General features: G+C 50.5%; 1 pseudogene; it reads right to left on the bottom strand.

The window, feature by feature from the left end:
- Window positions 1–311: 311 nt before the first annotated feature.
- LOC149355146 (uncharacterized) lies at window positions 312–17,092 on the bottom strand (annotated as a pseudogene).
- Window positions 17,093–18,235: the final 1,143 nt, after the last annotated feature.

The raw sequence follows: 18,235 nt of genomic DNA, 5'->3' as shown, positions 1-18,235 counted from the left end.
ACCTTTGAAGAGGCCACGGTCTTCAATATCAAAGGCAGGAAATGATTTTTCATTGCTTTCACTCGTCGCAGCCCGCACGGTGATAGATGCCGCAAATTAATTGAAAGCAAGCAAACATGTATAAAAAGGTGATCCTCGTTGTCTAGACACTGGTCGGGAAGCAGTACTGGCAGCGGAACCTGGTACAGCAGCCGATGGCAACTCCTAGCTGCCACATTTGCACCACCACTCCTCCAGCTGCGCCGCCACCCGGAAGTATTGGTGGTGGGTGTATAGCTGGTCACCGTGGCCCGACAGAAGGGCGGATATCTCTAGATTATAGGGGCCGCCTCCTCGTCTCCGCTACTGGTGGTAGCCCTTGCACGCGTGACGACAGAGGAGCGAGGCGCCCCAGATTGTCGGAGCCGCCTCCTCGTCTCCGCTCCTGGTGGTACCCAGTGCACACGGGACGACAGAGGAGCGGGGCAACCCAGGTTGTCGGATCCGCCTCCTCGTCTCCGCTCCTGGTGGTAGCCCCTACACGCGGGACGACAGAGGAGCGGGGCGACCCAGATTGTCGGAGCCGCCTCCTCGTCTCCGCTCCTGGCGGTACCCAGTGAACATGGGACAACAGAGGAGCGGGGCAACCCAGGTTGTCGGGTCCGCCTCCTCGTCTCCGCTCCTGGTGGTAGCCTCTGCACGCGGGACGACAGAGGAGCGGGGCGACCCAGATTGTCGGAGCCGCCTCCTCGTCTCCGCTCCTGGTGGTACCCCGTGCACACGGGACGACAGAGGAGCGGGGCAACCCAGGTTGTCGGGTCCACCTCCTCGTCTCCGCTCCCGGTGGTAGCCTCTGCACGCGGGACGACAGAAGAGCGAGGCGCCCCAGATTGTCGGAGCCGCCTCCTCGTCTCCGCTCCTGGCGGTACCCAGTGAACACGGGACGACAGAGGAGCGGGGCAACCCAGGTTGTCGGGTCCGCCTCCTCGTCTCCGCTCCTGGTGGTAGCCTCTGCACGCGGGACGACAGAGGAGCGAGGCGCCCCAGATTGTCGGAGCCGCCTCCTCGTCTCCGCTCCTGGTGGTATCCAGTGCGCATGGGACGACACAGGAGCGGGGCAACCCAGGTTGTCGGGTCCGCCTCCTTGTCTTCGCTCCTGGCGGTACCCCGTGCACACGGGACGACAGAGGAGCAGGGCAACCCAGGTTGTCGGGTACTCCTCCTCGTCTCCGCTCCTTGTGGTTTTCTCTGCACGCGGGACGACAGAGGAGCGAGGCGCCCCAGATTGTCGGAGCCGCCTCCTCGTCTCCGCTCCTGCCGGTACCCAGTGAACACGGGACGACAGAGGAGCGGGGCAACCCAGGTTGTCGGGCCCGCCTCCTCGTCTCCGCTCCTGGTGGTAGCCTCTGCACGCGGGACGACAGAGGAGCGAGGCGCCCCAGATTGTCGGAGCCGCCTCCTCGTCTCCGCTCCTGGTGGTATCCAGTGCACACGGGACGACACAGGAGCGGGGCAACCTAGGTTGTCGGGTCCGCCTCCTCGTCTTCGCTCCTGGCGGTACCCAGTGAACACGGGACGACAGAGGAGCGGGGAAACCCAGGTTGTCGTGTCCGCCTCCTCGTCTCCGCTCCTGGTGGTACCCAGTGCACAAGGGACGACAGAGGAGCGGGGCAACCCAGGTTGTCGTGTCCGCCTCCTCGTCTCTGCTCCTGGTGGTTGCCCTTGCACGCGGGATGACAGAGGAGCGGGGCACCCCAGCTTGTCGGAGCCGCCTCCTCGTCTCCGCTCCTGGTGGTACCCAGTGCACACGGGACGACTGAGGAGCGGTGCGACGCAGCTTGTCGGAGCCGCCTCCTCGCCTCCGCTGCTGTGGGTAGGCAGTGCACACGGGAAGACAGAAGAGTAGGCAACCCAGCTTGGGGCCACCTCGTTTCCGCTCCACGTCCTCCTAGATGGCAGGGTCTCCCGCTTCGGACCAGTTCCACGCAGGGTGCCTCCAGCGATGGCTCCTGCCGCCCAAAGCAGAACAAGAAGTGCACCCTCGGTGTGTGCGCTGACCCTAGCCAGGAGGCAGCACATGGCGTCGGCCCAGAGCTCCATTGGGCCATCCGCTTGCAGTAGGCGTACCACAATGGCTCCTGCAAGGAACTGCACGTAACGACCGATACCAAAAGGATTAATCTGAGCAACTTATTGCAGGTATGTAAGAGAACAATGCTGTCTTCAATTTTAAGGTTCATTTTCATCATGAAATGTTCATCCCACCACGACAGAAAATGCTGCGAGGCGTGGGCCATTCGGTTGCTGAATGGCAGACGGAGCTAAGCGGCTTGCGGTGGCGTGTCAAGCTGTGTTTCTGCACGTTTTGTGCTGCCAGAGCGCATCTCAATGCGTGAGCGTTAGGTTCTCTGCTTTTACATTGCAGTGGGCGCCATGCACTAACAAGTTACGCTAAAACTTGGGTTTTGTGTCGCGGTTTGGTACCACCCGCGGTGATCATTGTGCAAGCTGCCGTGGAGGCATGTTCGGAGCCCGTGTACGGTCGTCGTGTTCCGGTGGCTGTGATTTGTTGATTGTTGCGGCAACGCCTACGAAGTCGAGCAGAGTCCGGAAGCAGACTCAACACGACTATGGGTAATGCGTGCCTTATATCCAGCTGCAGTTCGGTCTAGAAGACTTGTTGGGATCGAACGCCATGTTTTCCTTCGGTGCATTCTCGCCTGGAAATGTGGCGCACGGTAATCACCAGAGCAGATTAAGATACTGCAACTAAGCCACCGTGTCTCTTATATAGTTATCAGTTTGGAATTTAGTGGATGCATGTTTCTGAGAAGTCTACGTATTCGTCTTCCAAGAAGACGAATACGTAGACTGTATTCGTCTTCCAAGAAGACGAATATAGAGCTTCCAAGTACTGCCACAGTTTGGCTCCTTGGCTACCTGAAAATTGCCCATGATGCTGCGACTGTGTTTTGTGCCTAATCATACGAATGCACTAAATCACATCTCTCGGCAACCCCATGTGTTGTAATACGCTTGTTTGTGACACAGAATGGCCGTTACGGCCACCATGGATTAATGAATACAGTGAATTGTGCAGTTTACCGTCCCGAAACGACACATAGGCTATATGAGGGAAGCCGTGCTGGTCGTCTACGGACTAATTCAGACGACCTGATATTGAAGCGAAAGCTTCGCTACGGGACCTCGTGGTTCGATCGCCGGGTGCCTAGTTTTGTCCTTCAGCTGAGTTAGCGGTCAAACCATGGAAAAGAGAAAAAGAAATTGAATAAATATCCATAATTGGGAGTCAAACCCGCAGCTGCGCGAACAGATTTCCTTTAAGGGCCGCTCAGCGACACCACTATACTATCGCCGCTGGCAACACGTCTCGTGTTAAACTGTACCGCACTCTTGCGCTGTGCGTTGGAGAGCGTCGTCTTCATCAACTTCCATCAGCTCCGTCCCGCGGCACTGCCTGCTCACCGTCGTCTTCTACGTAGCAGTCATCCGTGCTTTGGCTCCGATTCGGATGTAGTAAACATTCTCTGTAGTTTTTCTTTAATGTGCGCTAACGGCGCACTGCACACGGGTGCCTTCTGCGTTTCGACCCTACTGAAACGCGGTCGCCACAGCCGGGATTGAATCCATGTCCTCGGGCACACTAGCCGAGCGCCGTAACCACTAAGGTATCCCCAATGTGAAAAATCTGGAGATCGTCATGCCAGCAAACAAAATAATTCGCGCTACTAACGGTGGTCTGGACTCTCCCTAGTTTATGTGTATCACTAATTTTTCGAAAAAACTCCTACATAGACGCGCTATGTGCGAGATTTCATGCTGGCGTAGCAGTTTTGATCGGCGATCTCAGGGCCTCCAGCAGTTTGCAACAGCTGTGCATTTTGGTGCCACAATGCACGGTGGTATGAAAGGCAGCAAATACGCCGGAAATGTTTAAAACAAATATGCAGCTGCATGATTTTTACAACTTTCGAATGATGTTAGGAGCATTTTGTGCCAGAACATTACTATTGGCAACATAGTCACTTTAACAGGCCCACTGCAATTATTCGCCTAAAACGTGAAGCAAGCCCAGTTTCCAACCACAGGTAGTTTATCCTTTTTGCGTGCACGCCGGTCTTTCAGCATCGTCGGTGTCGGCGTAAAAAATGAGCCCTGTGCGAGGAACGGCAAGGGCATTTTCGCAAATCATTTTCACATTGGTTAGCTAAGAGTATTCTTGGCTTCTTTGCTGCCGGCGCTGGCGCGTACAGCACCGGAGGCGTTCTGCTACCGAGCACGAGAGTGCGTTTCCGATTCCTGGCTTCGGAGGCAGTATTTGTGAAGCAGGCGAAATGTGGAAACACGCTCAGATTTCTGTGCACATCAAAGAACCTAGGTCGCCTAAGTTAAGCATGTTCTCTGCACACTTAACCTAATGTCGTGACAGCGCCGGCTAATTACACTGCTTAAGCAATGGTTAAATGTACGCCCAGGTTCTTTGACCCAAACATGGTAGCGTGCGCGTTGAATCCGACCGTTTATCATGAAGCGGCGGTATAGTTCGTCACGCTGTCGGCAGTCGTGTGGATAAACGAAAAAACGCTGCAATGAACGTATTTATAACAAGCTCCGAAGGACCATAGCACGGTGTCCCCACTGCTTTTCAGTCCATTAATGCAGTCCCAGCAAGTACAACACGGAGTAACATGAAATGACACGGTGTCGATGGCAGTTTCAATCCTCCTCTGCCTGGCGGCACTTAAACAAGCACACCTACATGCCGCGGCACCGAACTATACCGCAACACCTGCAGTACGGCCGCCGTAGTTCGACAACTTGACAAGCCTACATCGTGTGGCTCCATCTTTCCGCGTTTGAAAGAAGTACGAAGAGGTACTATGGTTTATAGTCTATGGGGGCTTAACGTCCCGATGCGATTCCGCGTATGAGGGACGCAGCAGTGAAAGGCTTAGGATATTTCGGCCACCTGAAGATCCTGTGCACTGACATCGTACAGTACAAGGGCCCCTAGAATTTGGCCTCCATCGAAATTCGACCGCCGCGGCCGGTATCGAACCCGCGTCTTTCGGGTCAGCAGTCGAGCATATTGTAAAGCCCGGCGGACATTATCTTCATCATATGGGTCTATAATTAGTCGACTAATTAACTTAACTAGTCAACTTCTAAATTTTTATTTTAAGGAGCAAGGTTGTAGTGCGAAATTGATGGCCGTCGACATCGAAGGTGAGCCCTGCTTTTTAATTTTGTTAATAGGCAATGTGGTTGGAAAATACAACGTCAAAAATACGCATTTGAATGCGCGTTTAGTTGGCTTTGCAACATAACTTATTCATAAAATCGCGCCTCTCGCACTTCTTATGCGTCACAAACAGGCGCAATTTCTGTATTTAAGGATGTAGAAGTTAAATTGATTTTGGAGACGATACCACGCACATGACGTCTTTTATAATTAGGCAATGCAAGAAACCTAGCTCGACAAGCTTTGAAATTCGCATTTTGACTTCCCTTATTTCTAACCATTTTACCGATTAAGGAAATTTAAAACGGGCTCACCTTCGTTGTTTGCAGCCATAAATTATGCAAAATAACCTCACCTCCTGAACTAAAAAATAAAGAAGTTCATTAGGCAAATAAAGATAATGATTCATCTCATTGTTTTTCTATATGAGGTATATATTGTCCGCCTGGTTGTACAATCCAGCTAAGCAGACCCCGCCGACCTATCTCTCATAGTTTAAATTAAAATCTGTAAAGAAAAAATCACTTTCTACTCTTACACCGTGGTTAATAAATCTTCACTGTTTAATACTTGCATGTTCAACATTATGGAAAAAATTTGAATATTGGAAAAGTATAAGATACCATTATGTAAATATTGAAGGCAATGGTCCATTCTTCTGATGTCTAGCAAAGTTTTTCTTTTAAAGTTTTTCCGTCGCTCACACCGTGGAGTTAAAACTGCCATAAGAAACCAATGGAGGAGCGCTTTCGCCGATCGGAAAAGCATCAATAGCAAAAAATGCACGCCTGCCGACGTGAAATCTGCGGATATGTTGGTTGTTATAGTGAAATCTTCCAATTTACGAAAAAGATGCGTTCGTAAACTCTTTCACGTTCAAAAATGCTTTTGTCCAGAATTGTTGGGTATGTGAGCTTGCGTGCGTGTTGGACTGTTCTGTGCATGCGCTGTAGATTCCTGCAGAAAATCCGCCGATCAGAACGCTTCTCGCTGGTCCTGTAGAAACAGGGCTGCAATGAAAAAAAGGAAATGTGAAAAGGAGTACATAGTGAAAAAAAAAGCGGAGACGGCAATAACAGCGGCCAGTCTCGCTTGTCGCTTTACCTAGTCAGGCACGCCGATGCATTTCCTCCTGGTGCGAATTAGCAGCAACCAGAAACCGAGTTACGAAACCAGATAGCGGCCTTAAAAGCGTAGATCGAGGCGATAACGAGAAAAGTAGAAAGTGCGCTGGCTAAACCCCAGCCACCTCAGCAAGAGGAGGCGATGGAAAGCGACGCAGAACCTAGTCTAGAAGCCTAGTCTAGTCTAGTCTAGAACCTAGAACTAGAAGCTATGATGAGAAGGATCCAGAAACCCATTCCCACCATAGTCTCACAACAGATAGCGAAAGCGATGACGGTTCGCAGATGCGATAACACGAGGAGACTCAAGAATGCCCGAACCTACAGGATGCGTAGGGTTATCAGCGAGGACGAGGAGGAAGAGCAGCAACAGCAATTTTCCCTCCAGAATAACAACAAGCTCCGGATACAGCATGGCGAGACAAACTAAAGAGAATCCCTTAACATTAATACAGTGGAATAGTCGAGGCTTGAAATCGAGGACTAAGAGAGCGGACCTTAGGATGCACCTGTCTACGTACGAGCATACTCCGGCAGTAGTGGCCGTACAGGAACCTGGCGGGAAGGTGAGCCTCAAAAACTACAAAAAGTTCCATCTCGACCCCCTAACGTGCATCTTCGTGCACAAAAATTTCACTGCAAATTTTTTAGATCTGGAATCACAAACCAGCTTTTCGCACGCGATGGTGACTCTCCCGCCAATCAGGAAGGAGGATTCGCCGCTCCGCATCCTGAACGTGTACTGCCCACCTAAAACAAAACACGTAACCTTCTGCACACTCCTGAGCAGAACTATTAGGGAAGCGGGACTAGACCCGCTACTAGCAATGGGAGATTTCAACGCGCAGATCCCCTCATGGGGCTATCATTGAGAGGACATACGAGGACGGAAGCTAGCGGAGGCGGCGTTCGCGTTCGGCCTAACCCTACACACCGACCTGTTGTGCCCCATGCGGATAGAGAACTCGGCGCAGAGGGACACGTGTCCCGATTTAACCTTCACGAAAAACGCGAGCCGAGTGGAGTGGGCGAATACGGAGGAAACCCTCGGTAGTGACCACTGCCTCATCAACATAACGATCCGTACGAAACCCCTTACCAGACCGACGGGGCACACTATGCTGCCGGACTGGACGAAATTCAGAAAGGAATGCGAGGTCAGCTCAATACAGGAGCAGGGATATCAAGCCTGGACCAAACAGCTGCTGACCAACCTGCGTTCGACGGAGACGCAGGTAAAGCTCTCAGAGATGGTGACGGACGTGTACATCCACCTCCTCCACCTCTGGGCAGCCAGACGTAGCATGGTCAAAAGATGGCACAGACAGAAGCAAACCGAATGCTAAGAGCTCGGATCGCGGCGATCACTAAAGAGGCGGCGGAATACGCGGCGCAACTCGCGGACGCGAACTGGGTAGATAGGTGCAACGCGGCCGCTAGGCAGATGCCTAGCAAAAACAAGTGGCGCCTCTTCCGGGAGCTCATAGATACAATCCAGACGCGCACCGAGACGAAGAAGCACCTGCAGAGGGCGATACACACATTTCAAAGAAATTCGGCCCAGCTCGCACTGAAGCTTCGAGACCAGTACCTGAGCGCGACCCAAGATCCAAGGGGAGAAGCTTATAGGCACAGTGGAGCCTAAAAGGCAGAGGTGGACCAACCCTTCAAAATATACGAACTCAAGGCCGCCCTAGCGAGGATGAAACGCGGGACCGCGCCAGGAAGGGACGGGATCTCGGTAAAACTCCTAGCCAATCTGCCGGACCACGCATACGAATCCCTCCTGGAACACTAATTCAATCTGGATAGGCGCAACTCCACTTCCTACGGAGTGGAAGACAGCGCTGATAACTTCCACCCCCAAGGCGGGCAAGGCCATAGATATGCATAACCTCAGACCTATTTCTCTCACACCGTGCGTGGGCAAACTGATGGAAGCTATGGTCAGAGACAGACTATCCGTGTACCTCGAAAACAAACGAGTCTTCGCCGACTCGATGTACAGCTTCAGGCCAAATAATTCCACACCGGACGTCCTGCTGCAGCTCAGCAGGGCGCCACTAATCCCGATCGAACATCCGAACGGGGATAAAATAGTGCTGGCCCCAGATCTGAAGGGAGCCTTCGACAATGTGACACACGAGGTGATACTGACACACCTCAGAGACGGGGCGCGGCGAGAACGCTTTCGAGTACATCAAACGCTTCCTCACGGACGGACAGGCCTGCGTGAGGATCCAGAACGTGGAACACAGTCCTTTTCTATTAGGCACGAGAGGGACGCCACCGAGAGCGGTGCTATGCCCCCTGCTTTTCAAATTGGCAATAAAGAACCTGCCGGTCAACGTGGATGAAGTCCCGGGTGAGCAGTACGCGCACGGCATCTCCATATGGGCCATGCAGGGCTCTCTCGGGCAAATGGAGTCCAGCCTGCAGGAGGCAGCCACCGCGGTGAACGAGTACTCGAAAAGATGAGGCCTTCATTGCTCCCCGAAAAAAATCCGAATTCGTGCACATTCCCCCTACAAAAAATGCACTAACAAGGTAGAACTGACACTTGGATCTGAACCGATACCCAAAAGAAAAGAAATTAGAGGCCTAGGTCTTTTCATCCACCAGCGTAAGCTGGCAAATACCACGCTCAACAAGCTAAAGAAGGTGGCAGATCAGGTGGACCGAATGGTCCGCAGAGTCTCGAACAAGAAAGGGGGACTCCGAAGCAAAGACGCTCTGCGGCTGGCCAATACCTTTCTAACAAGCAGAATCCTATACTGGACCCCCCTATCTCCGCCTCAACAAACACGACCAGAACATCATCGAGGTGATCCCACGCAAAATGGCGAAGAAGGCTCGACGTCCCGCTAACCACGTCTAACCTGAGACTCCAAGGTCTGGGTATGACGAACTCCTTCGAGGAACTAAGAGAAGCCCACCTCACAGGTCAGTACACGCGATTATCGCAGACGCCGTCGGGACGCCGCCTATTAGCCCGTCTACACATAGAACACACGACTCTAACCGAGGAGAGAGTAAGATTCTCAGAGGTGTGACGTTACGCCCTGCATGTAAGACCTCTCCCGATTAAAATGTCCAAGGACGACCACAAGGGTAGGCGCATGGCCAGGGCAGAGGCCTTAGCTCACCACTACGGAAGGAAACCCGGGTATACTACGTGGACGCGTCCGGCACGCACCAAGGCGGGTGGCACACGGCGGCGGTGATTCCCGAGTTCAAAACGGTAAACATGGCTCACCTTCAAAGCCCGAAACGTAACCCAAGCAGAGGAAGTCGCCATCGCGTTAGCGGCAACGTACTCCGATTCCTAGACAATCATAACCGACTCGTGAGGGGCGTGTCGGAACCTCCAATAGGGCTGGGTCGCGTACCTGGCCTACTGGCTACTGCAAAACAGCTCATACGCAGGGTGTCCATCCCACCGCTTCATAGTCTGGGATCCGGCCCACTCAGGGCTAGGAGGAAACGAGGCAGCAGACGCAGACGCCCGCGCGCTCTAACCCGGAAACGTCGTCCGCCGCCTCCTCTGAAGAAGTAGCGGAAGCCACGCCTGCCTACACTTTCAGGAAAATAACTCAATTGTACCAAGATAGACAAACTGTACCCCCACTCGTGTAAAGGATTAACGAGAGCGGAAGAACGTCTGTTCCTCCCTCGTCACGAACACCATGATGTTCCCGGCCTCGCTAAAGCACTTTGACCCTGCCTTTTCCGGGGAGTGCCCGCACTGTGGTGAGAGGTCCTCGGACCTCTACCACATGGTCTGGGCGTGCCCCTCCAACCCTGTCTTTACTCCAAACCCCAACCCCACCCGGGAGGACTGGTAGGCGACCCTACTCGCCTCTTCCGACCTGAAAGTCCAAAGGGCGAAGGTCGAACGAGCAATTGCGGCAGCGGAAGCCACTGGGGTCCCATACTAGTTACTCCTGAAGGACTCCAAGCCTGAACCCAGAGCAACCTCCATGTAGCTCTCTCTTTTCAGAGGAAATAAACGTTTTTACCACCACCACATGCGGCGCTGCCATGCCGAACAATGTGTCAGCAAAACGGAAGATTGTTTGGTTAGTTGGTTCATGATTATAGCAGGGAAACGGGGCCAAAAACAGGACAGGAAGACAAGAAGCGACAGACACAGCACCGAACTTACAAATGACTACATTTCATGCGATATCGTCTTTCTTCGCTTCTAGCGCAAAAAAGCTCCGCTTTTTTTAACTATAGGCTAGGTTCGTCACCTTTTCTGGAAGACTAAATATAAGTATTTGAGTGTCACACTTACTAACACTTTATCATGGAATTTTGCACATAGATAACGTCTGCTCTTCCACACTCCGTAAACTATACTTCTTAAGACATGAGCTTAAAAATCCTACTCCTAGCGTAAAATTACTTGCTCACAATTCAAATTAGATCAAGACTCGAATACGCATGCATTTTCTGGGACCCCTTTACTAAACACAATATCACCCGCCTAGAAAAGGTACAGAGAAAAGCTGTAATGTTTGGTTTGGTTTGGTTTATGTGGTTTAACGTCCCAAAGCGACTCAGGCTATGAGACGCCGTAGTGAAGTGCTCCGGAAATTTCGACCACCTGGGGTTATTTTACTCTATATTTTCCCTGTATGACTCACCCTCTAAAATAATGCAGGTTAATGGTGTTCAATGCCTTGCACAGCGAAGAAAAAATTTACACTTGGAATTTCTTTACTTGCTTTGGAATCTAGCTACTAAGATCTAGATCTAGCTACTAACCCTGCCCCAATCTGTCGCTTTCAACGGCGAGGTATACACGCCACCATCAACCTAATTCTCTGACGCCGTATTTTGAACGAACAGATTTATTCAAGTTTTCATTTTTTCCACGCACTGTAACCGATTGGAATGATTCTTTATTGCCTTTCGCCACACTTTGATGTTTATTAACATTGTTATTATTGTTTTGTTTGCCATTTAACCCACCCTGCTGGACCTGTACAAGGCTTGCAGTATTGAATAAAGAAATAAGTACAGAAGGCATACAACAGAAGCAAAACAACATCAGTTCAATATCGTCACACTTGCTGGTCCATATCTAAGAAGCCTATCACTTTATTCGACAGGCGAAGCGAAAGAACGCTCACGCTCTTGTCGCCTGTTTTGTGGATAACAAAAGCTTCGTAGTGTTCTCGTTTCCGTTAGACTTGCATACGTGCAAAGCCTTGAATTTATCAAACCGATGAATCCCTTCGCAAGCTGTCATGTGCTTGCCTAGTGTAATACCTCAGCCAACTCTGACATCGTTCGCGTGCTCTATTAATCTGTCATTTAGGCAACGGCCAGTCTGGACGACTTACACTAGCCAAGCATGTGACAGCGTGCGAATGCACTCCTCAATTTGAAAGTGCAAAGTGCTTCACACGCATGCACGTCAACGAAAACGAAAACTGTGCAAAGCTTTTGTTAACCACAAAAGAGGCGACAAGAGCATGAGCGTTCCTCCGCTTCGCCTATCGAATAAAGAGATGGGCTTCTTAGATACGGGCCATATTAAGCGTAGCGATATTAGACTGACGTTGTTTTGCTTGTGTTGTATGCCTTCTGTACTTACTGCGTAATCGCATGAAATACACTCAGTTGGAAGTTCGGCGCTGTGTCTGTCACTTCTCTTCCTGTCCCATTCTTCGCGTCGTTTCGGTACAATAGTGCCTCAGTCTCGTAATTAAGTGCCGAAACGCAGCAGTGTTTCTTTGGCGTCGTGGCTCTGAGCTAAGAGTGTTGCTTGCCTCTTTAGGTTGACAGTCTGTCTCCGGTGAAGAAGAGGAAAATGCGCAGGAAGACTCGATTCTCAAGGAGTGCTGCTTGATTATTTTGAGCGAAAGCTGTAATAGCTTAGCTCGAGCTTAACACAAGTTATTGGTTACAACGGCAGCCATGTAACGCACAGGTATCTCATGTGTAACGCAGTCTAGCTGTGGCGGGGAGCTGAAGCCAAACACATGTTAGGGGTTACAATGGCACCCGTGTAACGCATCAGCATCACGCGCGTACAGCGATCTAGCCTGCGGTATTTTTTCAGACCACGAAAGTTCAAGTGCCTACCTACTAAGTGATCCCGTAATGCGCCTTTTCTTTCCTCAAATCGAAGAGTATTTTGACCACGAACAAAATTAGACTGTTTAATTCCCAATCTATTTTTACTAGCAGTCTACACCCTCCGCTGGATTTGATGAAACGAAAGACGCTTAACTGGCTTACCTGGCCGGTGGACCCCTGAATTTAGCCATGAGAGAAAAACACGAAAGACGACTACTAAAAGCATGTTTCCAGCTAGCGTTCATGTTGTTCTCTTACGGTGTGTTTGAGGTGTCCACAGGCAGAGAGCCATTTATGCGCCTTTTCTTTCCTCAAATCCAGCAGTTCAGTCTAGATCACTCCTAGCACCGTGATCTAAACTTCGAATAATGCGATACTGGATACTAGACTGTCTATATTGCTTCATGCAAGCGGGCTATACACTCTGCCGGGAAAAAAAAACAAGGGGCAGTCCATGATGCAGTGCAACCCTATGAATGGGGCGTGCGTCTCTCGTCCAGAGCAGCCCTTAATATTCACGTCCTCCTCTCCACTCGCATGCAATGCTAGGTCAGTACTGCAGCCGCGGGAGTCGCATTTTAAGGCAAAACGGGATCAAATAGGTCTGCTCTAGTTGGTGTTGCCGGGCGTGCTTTCGTTATAAGTTAAGCATCCCTTAAACTTCGTGTATTTTGCCCTTTAAACGCAATTACCCCGCGTGCAGGGCGGCTGTACTACTTCCGGCGCTTCTCGCGCGTTGGTTGTGGTGCTTGCTTATTTTGCTAGGGTTTGTTGGTGGGTCCGTTGGTTTCTTTCAATCATCATGCAATCCACAGCGCTTGCAGACGAAGCCAAAACGACGTGAACGGCGCAAACACTGTGTGCATAATTCCACGTTCGATATCTAGAAACACAGTGCCGACATAGAAAACTTCCAACTGTGTTCAACTACAATCATGAATGGCTCCTATTCAGTCATATAACATTGTGCTGTAAAACCAAATGTTAACATGCAATTAATAGTTAACTAATCGGTCTTTAACTCCCTGCTACCACGGACATGTCTGCCTTGCCATAAAATTTAACTAACTGCACAGGTCGCATTAGCGTACCTTTCACGGCTCTTTAAAAACAATCTGTGCAGATTAGAAAAAAATCATCCGGTAAAACATGCAAAATTCTCTGACAAAACCGTGATCACCTATATTGTGACATATTTTGGATTTTATATGTTTTCTGCTGTTATGTCGAATAACTTTTACGCACCTACGGCAAAGTTCAGGTTTTCTATGCCCTGGACGCTGATGGTATGACTGAGACAACTATTTTCCTTGTGTTTGAACCTCAAAGCCGTTTTCGCCACTCCAGCCTATCAATGCGCTGTTGAAGTCTCTCTAGAGATCCAACACAGAATGTGGCCCTGCTTTCTGCCCCAGTCTCTGACGTGAGGTGCTCTGGAAAAAGTGCCAACTTTTCCTTAAAGGCGTGTGTTAGCAACAAGTGGCTCTGTCAGCAGCCATGTGGGTACAGATGTCTCGCTGGTGCCAAGAAATCTGCCCAAGTTCATGCAATGTCAACCGCTGGAGTGTCCCAAGGAAGTGCGATTCACTTCGACGGTATTGACCTTGCCGGTGGCGCTGGACATCCTCAGCGAATGGCACGTGAATTATGCCCCAGCAGATGCCTTCTTGCACAAGTCGGTTTATATGGAACACACGCAGATGTCTTCCCCAAATGAGACATCAAAGAGAAATTTCGCCTGTCGCGTATTATTCGTCTTGCGAATGTCATTTGCGCAGCTCATCTACCTGCATCCGATGCTCTCAGCAACATGCTCCAGACACAAGTAGAAAACGAATTAGCAATCATTGAGTTTATTCAGCCCTCAGACAAGAGTATATATATCATCATCATCAGTAGCAGAAGCAGCCTGACTACACCCACTGCAGGGCAAAGGCCTCACCCAAGTCTCTCCAATTAACCCTGTCCTTTGCCAGTTGAGGCCACTGTATCCCCACAAACTTCTTAATCTCATCCGCCCACCCAACTTTCTGCCGTCCCCTGTTGCGTTCGCCTTCTCTTGGAATCCACTCCGTTACCCTTAAGGAACAGCGGTTATCTTGCCTTCGCATTGCATGACCTGCCCAAGCCCATTTCTTCCTCTTGATTTAAACTAGGATATCATTAACCCGCGTTTGTTCCCTCACCCACTCCGCCCTCTTCCGATCTCTTATAATATATGTGTGTGTGTGTGTGTGTGTGTGTGTGTGTGTGTGTGTGTGTGTGTGTGTGTGTGTGTGTGTGTGTGTGTGTGTGTGTGTGTGTGTGTGTGTGTGTGTGTGTGTGTGTGTGTGTGTGTGTGTGTGTGTGTGTGTGTGTGTGTGTGTGTGTGTGTGTGTTGCGTGTTATCTGGAACTTTGCCTAAAGTGTCTTAGCAGGAGTGGGAATAGTTTGTCCTTTGATTAAAACAGAACTGAAAAGCATTCTGCAACCTAGAACGCCTCGTGTGTACATCTGCGCAATATTGCATACAACCATAGCTACCACACTGAGTGTCGTAGAGGCCAGAGTGATGCCCATGCAGTACTCGAGAGCGTTTTCTTGTCGATAGATACTGTGCACTTGACATTTTGAAGCAGACAAAAAGTGCTGGTTTTTGCGCTAATTTTCAGTATTGATTGGTGCCTCGCCGCGTAGTGTGTGTGCGGCATAAAAATAACAGTGCATATACGCCAAAGTGACCTCTTGTGTGGAATAGGTGGTCTAAACAGCGCTGCAGGATCAACGTGAAATAAAACCGCAATTAAGAACGGCGCGTACTCTAGGCCCCTAGCATGGTAAACGAAAGAATAGAAAGTTCGTCGGCTTTTTCAAATGCCCTACTCACACGCAGGGCGGCAGGAGCACCGAGTTCTCCAGGCATCTCTCCGAGACAAGGCTCCGCGGTAGGCAGGTTCCGCGCTTGTGACTCCAGATGGGGGACTGGTCTCCACCCTGGTTGAGCCGGTGGTCGCCACAAGTTGCGGTGCGAACGCAAGTTCTCTTCTCCAGGGTGACGGGTGGACGGGTCAGCAGCCGAAGGAATTGTGCACGACAGTAGCCCCGACTGTCTTTTGACTGGAAAGATTGACCGCAAGGAGCTTGTTTTCACAAGACTGATTTTATATGTGTAATGCTCCGAAAACGTTGCACGCGTATCCGTGAGGCTTCTGTCTTCAATGAAGCAATTCATCATAATCTTAGTACAGATCCCAATACGCGTGATGCTCCTGAGACGTGTGCCTGGCTCCGAGGTCAGTGCGATCCACCAGCCGGTTCGCGCCATAATATTTAGGAGTGAACGTGGAAGGAACCCTACGTTGAAATAAAGTTGAGCTTTCGCGAACTTGGTTCGGGTTTACGCTGGAGATGTTTCTGCATTATCGGAAAAGTATTACTAGGTCAGTAGCAGGCAACAATGTAGTTGACTGCAGTCACTTTACATGCATATGCACTAAGAGTAATTTTAGTTTGGAATCGTCGACCTTGAAGTGTAAAAGAATAACATGGCATGATTTTATATCGTATGCTTTCGAAATAGCGCTGGTAGGCAGCACACACTGTAGGATGCGCGCACATAATTTTAGTGAGTTCGTACATTTTGTCCTACAAAATTAAGCGCATTATGGACACTGAATTACCATGACAACAATCAAATTAGATTGTTCAGGTTATATCAAGAAAGTCTTCAAGTATTTCGCTCAGGCAGATCTCATCCGGGTAGCACAGAACACACAGACTTCTCATCATGTATAAAGGCGACAAGAGGGCGTGGTGAGGTGCTCTCTGCGACGGTGTTCTGTATCTGGGTGGGTGCCCATATATTTACCTCTGTGGCAGCTGCATCGACGGCGCCTGTGTGCTCCGTGACCTTCCACTTTAGACGACCCTGTGCCGGCCGCATAGTGACGGCTGTCCCGTATTTTCCTGGTGGCTGCGGCGACGACGATGGGCTGGTGTTGCTCGTCGACGAACGGCAAGACCACCGCCTTGCCGCTGCCATGTTGGTAGCGTGGCACAAGGCATGGCTGTGGCTGCAGTGCGGGAAGGCGCTCCAAGCCGGGCCCCGTCTTGTGTGGGAACAGGAGAGTGCCAAACGCCTTGGACATGTTTGGAGCAGTTCTGACTGACATTGTTGAAGAAAAAGGAAAAAAGAGAGGGGGGGGGGGGGGCGGAGAGCATGAGGAAGCACTGGAGCAAGTTAGACTTAGAGCAGGATAACCACAGGCAAGACAGAGCGGCGTGGACCCCTACCTGAAAGGGCGGCGGATGACGAGGGCTGGGTGGCAGGAGGCCTCCTTGAATGCCTTCTGCGGGGCATCAGGAACAAGTAGGTCGGCCGTTGCCGCTTCCTGAAGTTGCAGCAGCGTTTGAGGTGGTTCGATCGACGCTGCGTGTTGGTGGCCACGGAATACAGGGCTACACTTCGCTGCGCGTATGCAGGGACACCCGTGCGAAATATCCCCAGGGCGAGCTGAAAACAGCTCTTCGCAAGCGGCAGTTTGGCAGCTGGGCGCCGAGGACACCTGGCTGCCGGCGGCTGCTGCAACAAAAGGTGTTCGGGTGGACGCAGAAGCGAGAGCTCGCGGTGGGGGCCAGCCGGGACGGCCGCGAGCATTCGCGCTCCCTTCGTTTTTGTCGCACGTGTTTGTGCGCCTCTAATGTCGACGCAAGGTGGCCGATGGACCAAGGTGGTCACATCAGCGCACTTCTGAGAAGAGTGTGCTGAAAGAATGCGAAAAATGAACAAACGAAGTTAAACTCACACTCTGCAAGAAACGGGGATGTGCAAGATTTCTATCCCTCTCGTATTAAAAGGGCTGCTGCCTCCAGGTCCATGTAGACGAAAGCACCACTGGAAGGGCACTCCGAAGACAGGCCACATCCGGCACACACAGCAGCCAGCGCACCTGGAACGCAGTCTTCTTAACGAACCCTTAAAGTTGCAGTCTTCGTTTACGGCATTCCACAGCACTGAAACCAGCGACGCCTACGCTGAACCAGGTACCCCATGGAAATTAACTGAATCTGAGCGAAATGACTAAAACGCAAGTATAAAAAAAAGAGGAAGACGACACGCCTGAGGGAGGTTTCCAAGTCTATAGTTGCAGCTACAAAATCGGCATCCGCAACCGCGAAAATAATAATGGTCGTAATCATTCTAGCACCCATCATGATTTTTCGCTAGAATCGAAATGAAGCATGACCTCTGCCCTACCTTAAAAACTGAATGGGAAAATGAAGGCCGAAAGCACAAATTACAAATCACAAGGCGAAAAAAGAGCAGATTTAATCATTGTCAGCTCGAAGTAGGGAGCAAGCATGCTGTATAATCACAAATGAGCAAAAAAGAGTTTACCATAGAACTGATGGATACGAGAGGGACCAGCAGAATAAAACTGACGGTAAGTTTCGCAAATTGCATGCGCGAATAAAGTCCGACTTCACTGAAAGGGAAGTTGTGAGATGAAGCTTAGTACAGGCATGACGCAATGAAAACAACATTTACAGGCTGCCATGAGCAGTGCTTTCAAATTTCGTACAAATGAGTGATAAATAGAACGGAGACTAAAATTTAACATTGGCTTTGCCAATGTTAAAGGCTTCGACAACCTTCCAATCAGTCGTCTCGTTACAGCCATGGATAAAACTTCCCAGTTTTCGACTTCTTGTCGGCGCCCATGATTTTTACAGTGGAGCGCTAAGTAACCACTTTGGTAGGTGTGTCTGTGGGCTGTTTTACGAAAACATCAACATATTT

Source organism: Amblyomma mixtum, chromosome 3, assembly GCF_055824585.1.
Source record: "Amblyomma mixtum isolate Tamu chromosome 3, ASM5582458v1, whole genome shotgun sequence".
NCBI lineage: Eukaryota > Metazoa > Arthropoda > Arachnida > Ixodida > Ixodidae > Amblyomma > Amblyomma mixtum.
This window is presented reverse-complemented; position numbering and strand designations above follow the sequence as displayed.